At 45.1% G+C, this 10,538-nt stretch overlaps 1 protein-coding gene across 4 annotated transcripts in view; it reads right to left on the bottom strand.

Moving 5' to 3' along the window:
• The window catches only part of RPE65 (retinoid isomerohydrolase RPE65), a 65,864-nt gene that overhangs the window by 54,620 nt on the left and 706 nt on the right, over nt 1-10,538 (bottom strand). Inside the window, exon 1 of one of the 4 annotated variants that reach the window (XM_085885315.1) lies at nt 7,467-7,552. The exons of the other annotated variants lie outside the window; for them this stretch is intronic. The gene's annotated coding sequence lies outside the window, so the exon portion shown is untranslated. Of the gene's footprint in view, nt 1-7,466; nt 7,553-10,538 lie in introns of those variants that run through there. 4 annotated transcript variants of the gene reach the window in all.

Raw genomic sequence — 10,538 nt, forward strand, 5'->3', positions numbered from 1 at the left:
AGTCCATCCATCCATCCATCCATCCACCCATCAGGACCCATACTCTATACAGTGTTGGTGCTGCCAAAGCAGTCTCCTGGGTTCTTGGGCACAATCCTAGACAGGTCGCCACTCTGACACAGGATACTCGAATGGCTCAATCATCCCAGCAAGTTGGTATTCATTTTGCCGATCTCGGAAGGATGACAGGCTCAATCAACCACACCTGGTATTAATTCAATGACCAAGTGGGATCTGAACTCAGGACCCTAGGATAATCACGAATCACTGCTCACCTTCACTCTTTCATTCCTCTTTTTTTCCCGCCTTTGGAATAAACTCCCTTCACTCTGTTCAATCCCATTCTTCCCTCCAGGCCTTCAGAACAGCTGTTCACCACCACCTCTTGTCTTCCCCCATCCAAAACCTCGATCTTTTCTACCCCCGTTAATCCATCCCAAACCTACTCCATTCAAATTCCCTGCTTTCCTTCCTGAAAGTCCCTGTAATGTCCATCTTGTGTACCATGTGTTCCCCGCCCCATCCCTCTCCCTTTCACAGATCTCCCAATGTTTCTGTTCCCCACTGTTTTGTCCTTCCCTCTCTTGCCTCTCTTGTCTCATGTCCCCCCCCCCCCCCCGTTGTGCTTTGTGTGCTCGCTCTCATACAAGCCTCAACAATGTATACAAAAAAACAGTGTTTCGGCCCCCACAAAAAAATTAATATATAATTGATTTCTTCAAATTGCCAACAGGACAGATGGATGGGGTACCTGGCGTTGCCCGGAACTGTTCTAATCTAGCACCACAGGATTAGAACAGCACCGGGATTGCCTGGTACCTCAACTTGTATTGGACAGTGCCTATAGATTGTACCCTTTCAAATTTTTCACCTTTTGTTGCCTTGTAGCCTGGAATTAAATTGCATTGATCAGACTTTTTCCACCTTTGTTTACACATCGTAACTTACAACTTCCAAGTGAAAAACAAATTCCACATATTTCTGAAAATTAAATAATAATACAAAACTATAATATCTTGGTTGGATAAGTGTCCACCCCCCTGAAAATAGCAATTTTAAATTTGCTCAGATGTAACCAATCACCTTCAAAATCACACACCAAATTAATTGTTCTCCACCTGTGTTAAATTGAAGTGATTCTGATTATTTCAGAATAAAATCAGCTGTTCCTGGAGATTTTCTCCACTGGGTAGTACATTTCACAGCAAAGACTCAACCATGTGCACCAAGGAATTTTCTGAATATCTCCAGGGTAAAGTTGTGGAAAGGCACAGATCAGGGATGGGTATAAAAATATTTTCATGGCCTTGAATATCCCTTAGAACACAGTTAAGATAATAATAAGAAGTGAAAAACGTATGGTACCACCAAGATCCCGCCGAGATCACACCATCCCTCCAAACTGGATGACCAAGCAAGGAGACTGATCAGAGAGGCGACCAAGAGGCCAATGGCAACTTTGAAAGAGCTACAGGCCTTTATAGCAAAGACTGGTCACTGTGTGCATGTGACAACAATATCCCAAGCACTCCACAAGCCTGGTCTTTACGATAGGTGGCAAGAAGGAAGCCATGGCACAAAAAAACCCACCTTGAGTCCCATTTGAGGAATGCAAAAGAAACACTCCGGAGATTCTGAAGCTATGTGGTAAAATGTTTTGTGGTCTGTCAAAACCAAGATGCAACTTTTTATCCTAAATGCCAAATGTTATGTTTGTTGAAACCCAACACAAGACATCACCAAAAGAACACCATCCATGCTGTGAAGCATGTTGGTGGCAGCATCATGTTATGGGGATATTTCACATCAGCAGGGACTGGGGCATTTGTCAGGATAGAAGGGAAAATAAATGGAGCAAAATAAAGAAAAATCCGAGAGGAAAACCTGCTGCCCTCTGCAAGAAAGCTGAAATTGGAATGGAAGTTCACCTTTCAGCAGGACAACGACACGAAGCACACAGCTAAAGCTATGCTGGAGTTGCTAAGGAACAAAAAGATAAATGTCCTTGAGTGGTCCAGTCAGAGCCCCGACCTCAATCCAATCAAAATCAGTGGCAGGACTTGAAGATTGCTGTCCATCAACGCTCCCCACACAACTTGACTGAGCTTGAACAGTTTTGTACAGAAGAAATGGGCAAATATTGCCCAATCAAGGTGTGCAAAGTTGATAGAGACCTATCCCAACAGACTCAGGTGTAATTGCTGTCAAAGGTGCTTCCACCAAGTATTTACTCATGGGGTTGGACACTAATCCAACCAAGATATTCTAGTTTTGTATTTTTAATGAATTTTCTGAAATTTGTAGAATTTGTTTTTCACTTGGAAGTTGAGGGTTACGATGTGTAAATATAAAGGTGGAAAAAGTCTGATTTAATGCAATTTAATTCCAATCTATAGGGTAACAAAAGGTGAAAAATTTGAAAGTGGGTGTAAACTTTCTAAAGGCACTGTATTATCGGGACCCATCCTGTGCCACTTAAGCAGTGCTCCCTGTAAGCTAGGAAAGGAATTTGTAATTTTTTTCCGGGTGCCAGCAATACCTCTTCTACTTTTTGCGAAAGATACCGTGGGATCGTTTGAGGTGCACCAACGACCAGTGCTAGCAGATGGGGCACCCACTTTAGTAGCATCCATTTGAAGGACAGTGCACTCATTGATGAATCTCCTTCACCAGGGTGGGATTGGTAAGGTAAGGATACAGTAGTAGCATCTACAAGGTTGTTGGTTCAAATCCACCAAAATGTAACAGCTTAAGGAAACTTAGATTTACCATGTCTTTACGAGATTGTTGATATTGACTTTCAGGGAGGAAGTAAGTTTATGTCTGGTTTAGCTTTTTCTCTAAAATGCATAGTTGCCAGGGATTGTGTTGAATTTGGCCTGATAGTTGAATCACCATTGATGTGCAGCCACACTGCTAATGTAATACCCCTGTACATTAGGACAGGAATTAGCACACAATGGCCTACTTATCGAAAGGCACAGTGGGATTTTTAACAGCTAAGAGATGGACAGTCGGCTTGACGCAGGGAAATTTGACGCAGGAGGCCATTCGGCCCATCGTGCCTGTGTCACATCAACACCAGACCAATTTAAAGAAAAAACAAAAATGCAAAACGTTTTTTGTTTGTGCTTTTTGTGATGATGAAAATTAAAAATTTTCATCACATGGCGGTCTGTCTCCTTTGTTTGTATGTTAGTCTGTGAGTGCGATAACTCACAAATACTTTCAGATATCTACGTCAAAGTTTACCAGAGGATTCTGAAGGACAAAAGTGAGGCTATAAATGTTTTTTGACTCTATATGTCAAAGGTCAAGGTGACAGTGGCGTCATTTGCATGATTTTCGTCATACCTGTCGGGCTACCACCTGACACCTTGTTTTTTTGTCCTTTTTTTTTTCTTTCGAGGGAGAGGAGTGGTGAAGGCGGTTGTTTGGTGAGAAACACACATCAACCACACAACACCCCTTAACAAGACCCCCACCAACAACACTCCACACAGATTCACACAATCACCCATCAATGCTCAAGCTACTGAAAAGTCCTGCCACCAACCACATACACCTCCATCTCCATAACTTCCAAGTACCTATTTAATTTCAATTTAAAATTATCTACTGTTTCTGCTGCCATTACCTTTCCAGGAAGACCATTTCATGCATTAACTACTTTGAGTAAAAGACCCCTGCCTTACTACCGTCTTAACTCTCCTCTTCTTTGCTCTCAGGATAGCTTATAGTCGAGTCGGGAATCAAGCCCACACGAGACAGCTCAAAGGCGAGTTTTATACATCCTAAACTTTCTTGTCTGTTCTACAATGCTGTGCTAGACAAGGCACTTTGGTTGACTTTTAAATGATGTACTGAAGGCTACTCGGGATATGCACTCAATAGGTGCTTCATAAAAAGACAGTGCCACCAACGTCAAACGACATTATGGAATCTTTGACATCTACCATCTAATCCCAGCAGACGTAACATCCAGTTTAACGTCCATCCGAGAGACGGCACACATTGATGAATCACTCTGCCTGTGAAACACCAAAATGACAGTTTATAGCTGGGTCGGGATTCGAACCCAGGCGAGCAGGCAGACAGCTTGGAGGCCATCCTGCCTGCACACAGTTCAGATGTTGAAGGTGAATTATCATGCGTATACCATTCGATGTATTCCCAACGTTGCCACAAGAGGGAGACAGTGTATTAGTGGACGGGACGATAAAGAGGATGAAAGACTGAGCGAGATACACTACATGGCCAAAAGTATGTGGACACCTGCTCGTCCAACATCTCATTCCAAAATCATGGGCATTAATATGGAGTTGGTCCCCATTTGCTGCTACAACAGCTTCCACTCTTGTGGGAAAGCTTTCCACGAGATGTTGGAACATTGCTGCAGGGATTTGCTTCGATTCAGCCACAAGAGCATAAGTGACGTCAGATACTGATGTTGGACGATTACGTCTGACTCGCAGTCGGCATTCCAATTCATCCCAAAGGTGTTCGATGGGGTTCAGGTCAGGGCTCTGTGCAGGCCAGTCAAGTTCTTCCACACCGATCTCGACAAACCATTACTGTATGGACCTCACTTTGTGCATTGGGGCATCGTCCTACTGAAACAGGAAAGGGCCTTCCCCAAACTGTTGCCACAAAGTTGGAAACACAGAATCATCTGGAATGTCATTGTATGCTGTCACGTTAAGATTTCCATTCACTGGAGCTAAGGGGCCGAGCCTGAACCATGAAAAACAGCCCCAGACCATTATTCCCCCTCCACCAAACTTTCGAGTTGACACTATGCATTCAGGCAGGTAGCATTCTCCTGGCATCCGCCAAACCCACATTCATCTGTCGGACTGGCGGATGGTGAAGTGTGATTCATCACTCCAGAGAACGCATTTCCACTGCTCCAGAGACCAATGGCGGTGAGCTTTGCACCACTCCAGCCGACGTTTGACATTGTGCATGGTGATCTTAGGCTTGTGTGTGGCTGCTCGGCCATGGAAACCCATTTCATGAAGCTCTCGACGAAGAGTGCTTGTGCTGACATTGCTTCCGGTGTCAGTTTGGAACTCGGTCGTGAGTCTTGCGACTGACGACAGGCGATTTTTCCGTGCTTGTGTTTCAGCACTCGGCGGTCCTGTTCTGTGAGCATGTGTGGCCTACAACTTCGTGGCTGAGCTGTTGTTGCTCAAAGACGTTTCCACTTTGCAATACCAGACATCACTTACATTTGATCGGGACAGCTCGAGCAGGACAGAAATTTGACAAACTGACTTGTTGGAAGGGTGGCATCCTATGACGGTGGCATGTCGAAAGTCACGAGCTCTTCAGCACGATCCATTCCACTGCCAATGTTTGTCTATGGAGATTGCATGGCTGTGTGCTTCATTTTGTACACCTGTCAGCAATGGGCGTGGCTGAAATAGCCGAATCCACTAATTTGAAGAGTTGTCTGTATACTTTTGGCCATGTAGTGTACATGCATGATGGGTTCAGGTGCAACTATGCAACACCATCGACATTGCTTTGGTTTACTCAACTGCACAAAACCAGATTATGAACTCAGGACACGTAGCGGATTGTGTGTGGTGTGTCTACACACACACACACACACACACACACACACACACACACACACACACACACACACACACACACACACACACACACACACCCTAACCGGGTATTATATAATATGTATATATCTCCTTCAAATTATGCCCTAATTTTGCATATCCACGAGTGCATCTTCCTCCTTTAATTTGACGTCTTTACCTTTTACACTACTTGCGAGTTATCTCCTTGAATGTTCCCGGTCCTGTTTTATCTGTGGAGCTGTTAAAGCTGAGTCGAGAGTACTGGGTACACGAGTCTTCTGTGTGACCCGGAGGTGTATGAGCGACGTCCGTGCAAGGCAAAACGGCAGGATAACCATTAATAGACCAGTTTTAGTGTGGGTTTGAGTTTGATCATTTGTTCCCCCCTCACTTTTCGCCCTTCTCCCTCCCCTCTCCAATTGGAGGTGCTGTGCCGGTACAGTGGCCAGCAGGGGGCACTGCATCTCTAAGCAGGACTTCCTTCGGGTGTGGACAAAAACGAAGGTGGCTGTCCCATATACTATTAGTTTATGGACGCTGCAGATTCCACTAAGTCTACAAAAAGTAAGCCATTGTGTGCCGGTGCTCTGACGCAATGCTCCTGCTCTGTTTGGTGTAAGGGGTCACGCTCTATAATGGAGGTCACGTCATGATCCATTCATTAAAAAGGCTCTCATTCGCTTTGAGAACTGTCTTGTCTGGGTTTGATTCCCAACCCGACCACAAACTCTCATCCCGGTGTTTCACAGGCAGGGTGGTTCATAAATGTGTGTGCCGTCTCTTGGATGGACGTTAAACTGGCGTCCCATCTGCCAGCATTCGTTTGTGGATGTTAAAGACCCCACGGTGTCCTTTGCAAAGAGGAAGCGAGCTATCGCCGGAACACATTACAAATTCTTGTTCCATAACCAACAAGGGGCACTGCATCAGCATCACCGCTGTGCCCTTGCAAGAAGATGATGTGAACCAGCAGGCACGTGCACCATCCCAACAATGATGACGACAATCACTGGAACCCTGAACAAATTACAAATTCCTGCCAAAATCAACTTCGCCAGGTCTTGCCAGCTGATTCGTGAAAGACTTGAAGCAAAAAAACTCTCCCGCCCACCACACAAAAAGTGTGAATTAACTGGGGTCTTCGTAGTTGTAGTAGTCATAGGGGATCATAAAGAAGCCTCACCCCTTGTGTTTAAAGTTGTTCTGTTTGTGTTCCAGTCTGAACCCGTGGATCATGATGTAGTGAACCCGGGTTCAAATTTCAGTTAACACTATCGGTCCTTGTAATCTATCTCAAAGTATATTGATGTGTCCTAATGTCTGGGCTGACAAGATAGCCGAGGGGGATGCACACTCGCATCTAACGTGTCTACCCTAGGTTTGGATCTCGACCAAGCTATAAACTGAGCGTTTCTAGCTGGGTGTTTCACAGGCAGGGTGATTCATCAATGTGTGTGCCGTCCCTCTTATGTACGTTAAACTGGGCATATCCTGTCTGTTGGTATTAGTTGGTGGATGTTAAAGATCCCACGTTGTCCTTCGAGATGAGCTAGTGAACTATCGCCGTCACCATGACCAAATTACAAATTCCTTCCCGAATCTTAGTCGAATGTCAGGCCTGGCCAGCTGGTTCATGAAAGACTTGGACAAAGCTTCCCTCTGGCCAACCCTACAAGAACGTGGGAATAACATGAGACTTTCAAAATGATGTAATCCAACCGAGAATGCTCAGCGCACATGTGCAGAAATCCCTGAAATAGCGATCTTCGGAGAATCTGAACATCTATCATACATGCCCGATAAGGATGTTGACCTAAAATGACTCACAAAGCTTCTAAAAGAAGCCAAATATACTTGGAAAAATACCTGAGAGAAAGCCGGGGTATGCCTCGACACAGCAAAAGAGTTGGAGGGACACACCATATCTGGTTTGGATGCTTCTGAATACTGATGGGCAGGCCATATCTGGGGTTTGTGAATGTACAGGGTAAGTTTAAAATCAACTTTCAAAATGATGACTTAATCCTGTTGGGGAGGGTGGGAGCTGGGAGCTGTGAGCGTTGTTTTCAATATATGGTTTGTTTGGTTTGGGGCGAACGTTATACGGATGAGATTTTTGCATCTATTATTAAAAGAAGTGTGTCTGTGTGTGTGTCTGTGTGGTGTGTGTACTTAATCGATATATATATATATATATATATATATATATATATATATATATATATATATATATATATATATATATATATATATATATCCACAGTATCAGTTGTATAAACAGGAAATTATAGGAACTCGACACCTCTCTTCCACGGATATGTCTCACATTTCCTCGACTACACATACCTACTTTGGGGAGGGAGGTGGGCAGAGGGAGGAATTGGAGGGGATAGAGGTGGAGGTGGGGCAAATATATTTTATGCTCGGGCTAATAATTCCACCTGACTACAGCAGAGATCAGTAAACCACTTGCACTGTGGCACATGTACAGGCGAAAATCGGAGGGCATCTACCCCACCCTCGGCTCCCCTCCCCATCGCAGGGGTCATGGCCTGGACCTGGGTACTACCAACACAAATGCAAAATTTAGAGGAGATACCTCGCCCTGTTTTTTTTCTTTGATTTCCAGATGTTCACACATACATACAGAGTATTGCCTCATTCAATACGAGCAGGGGTGCCCTGCAATGCCAATGCTGTTTTAATACTTTTGTCATTTTGAAAAGATAAACTTTTGTTTTTTTTTCTTGTTTTTTTTTTTAATGGGGACATAAAATACTTCCCCACAAACACTAAGGCATATGGTCGGGGATCATTTAATATCACCTTTCGCATGGCTCCAAAGGCTTAGGCACGATAGAGAGATTCAAAAACAAATATCCCAAATAATCGAATTTTTGTTTTTTCAAAATTTTCTATTTTTTTGCCCAAACCATTCCCCGACACTCAATGACGAACATCTGAAGATAATTTTCTAATTTTTTTGCCCAAAACATTCCCCGACACTCACTGATGAACCTCTGATGATTTGACGAAGATCTGTTCAGCCATCTGAGAAAAATGGCGATATGCATGCGCACAGACAGACACGTGTGTGTGTGTGTGTGTGTGTGTGTGTGTGTGTGTGTGTGTGTGTGTGTGTGTGTGTGTGTGTGTGTGTGTGTGTGTGCGTGCGTGTGTGTGTGCGTGCGTGCGTGTGTATATATATATATATATATATATATATATATATATATATATATATATATATATATGTATATATACATATACATATATGTATATATACATATATATATATATATATATATATATATATATATATATATACATATATGTATATATACATATACATATATGTATATATACATATATATATATATTGTTGTGGTTACCAAATTCGCAAACCACCATTCAGGTCCCTTAGGTGAGGTATCTCGGTAAGTGCATGTGTAGTTAGGCCCAAACCCGTTGTCTAGTGGGAATACATGTCATTTATGCGAGCTGCGACTCTTCAGGATAGCCGTTTTTCTTTTACTATCTTTATTTTGGACCAACCGCCATGATCACAACCACAACATCAACCACCAACCACAACGCCGCTTCACCACAACCGCCACGACCTTCCCGTCACACCTCGCAACCGTAGCATCGCCACCGTTCTTGCCCCGCTGTGGGTACCGGTGTTGGACTCATGCAGAACGCGCGTCGAACAGCGTGTACAAAATCACGGATTTTGTGCTTCAAAAACGGATCAAAAACGACACACGCCCACTTTTTGCCGTCCAATCGGTGAGCGAGGGGCGAATTGGCCCCGCCCCCAGGGCGATCGATATATGCAAATTTGTGGATCAAAAAGCCTTCACGCCCACTTTTTCTCGGGCCAATGGGGAGCGAGGTGAAAGGTCAAAGGGAGGGGGTCAAAGGCGAAGTTACGGGGGGATAAAAGGACGGTGTTCGTCAGTCAGAAAAAAAAGGAGAAGGAGAAGGAGAAGGAGAAGGAGTCGGAACGGAGGGGACGAGTGTGGAAGTCTGGAGCCCGAAGCCTGCAGTGGCTGGAGAAGCTGAAGAGAGTCGGACGAGGGGGTGCTCGCGTCGGTGCCAGGAGCTGCACGCCCGAGGGAGGCCGGCAGCGCGACCTGGCCGAGGTGGAGACGCACACCAGGGATAATAAAGATCCTCTATACCCCGAGCATCAGCAACCCCCTCCTGTTTCCCCCCGCGCTGAGATAGTGCGACCAAGGGGGCCCCGTTCCCACCCCCTACCAGACACCGTCCACGAGGCCCGCGGGTTGCGGGGCCATCGCCGCTCCGCGTTTCATCACCAGACGGGTAGGCGCGACCCGGTCTCGGCCTCAGGCCCGCCTCATTCTTGAGGTATTTCTTTTCCTTGGTTTTGGGTATGTGTTGTCAGCGCCGTCTGTGAGGTAGAATTGTATAAGTGTTGCCGTGTGCTCGGTAGTCGGTATTAGCTCTGCACTGTGTTTTCACTTTTATATTTGCTTTTTGTGTAAATGGAATTGTGTTTTCTTTTTTTGTGTGCTTTTGGTGGAATTGTATTTGTGTGCTTCCCGTGTGCCGCGAATAAATGTGCTTTATTGTTGAACTGTTCTCCCGCTTCGCTTCGTCTTTTCCTCCATTGAACCCTCATCTTGCTTCACGTAAAGGGTTGGTAGTGGGCTGAATACGCCCGATAATTAATCAAACCGTCGAGGTCGACGATAACACCGCTCGGTTATTCTGATAGTACGGAACGGGTCGCTTAAGTGGCCCGTGTCCGAAGTCGACCTGCGGCGAGGTGCGATCGCCCGGTCTACCCTCCGCGTGGGTACTTAGGTAGGTCGAATTTGGCGAGCAACCCTATCCCACGCGGGGGCTGATTGGCTCGATCGCGGTGAGACCGAAAGGTCCACCCGTGACTGGTTCCCGGCGTTAGTCCGA

This window comes from Eptatretus burgeri, chromosome 6 (genome assembly GCF_056783735.1).
Source record: "Eptatretus burgeri isolate ZD-2024b chromosome 6, Ebu_testis_v1, whole genome shotgun sequence".
Lineage (NCBI taxonomy): Eukaryota > Metazoa > Chordata > Myxini > Myxiniformes > Myxinidae > Eptatretus > Eptatretus burgeri.